Consider the following 626-nt stretch of genomic DNA (forward strand, 5'->3'; position numbering starts at 1 on the left):
ACACCAGACTTCTCACCAGAGACTATGAAAGCTAGAAGATCCTGGACAGATGTCATATAGACCCTAAAGAGAACACAAATGCCAGCCCAGACTACTATACCCAGCAAAACTCTCAATCACCATGGAGAAACCAAAGTATTCCATGACAAAACCAAATTCACACAATATATTTCCACTAATCCAGCCCTTCAAAGAGTAATAAATGGAAAACTCCAACATAAGAAGGGGAATTACATCCCTGAAAAGCAAAAATGTAATCTTCCAACAAAACTAAAAGAAGATAACTACATGAATGGAATGCCAGCTCTAACTACAAAAATAACAGGAAGCAACAACTACTTTTCCTTAATATCTATTAATATCAGTGGACTCAATTCTCCAATAAAAAGACATAGACTATCAGATTGGGTACGTAAACAGGACCCAACGTTTTGCTGCATATAGAAAACCCACCTCAGTGACAAAGACAGACACTACCTCAGAATAAATGGCTGGAACACAATTCTCCAAGCCAATGGCCCCAAGAAAAAAGCTGGAGTCGCCATTCTAATATCAAACAAAATCGACTTTCACCCTAAAGTGATCAAAAAAGATAAGGAGGGACACTTTATATTCATCAAAGGTAT

The sequence above is a fragment of the Mastomys coucha genome, unplaced genomic scaffold (genome assembly GCF_008632895.1).
Source record: "Mastomys coucha isolate ucsf_1 unplaced genomic scaffold, UCSF_Mcou_1 pScaffold1, whole genome shotgun sequence".
Taxonomy (NCBI): domain Eukaryota; kingdom Metazoa; phylum Chordata; class Mammalia; order Rodentia; family Muridae; genus Mastomys; species Mastomys coucha.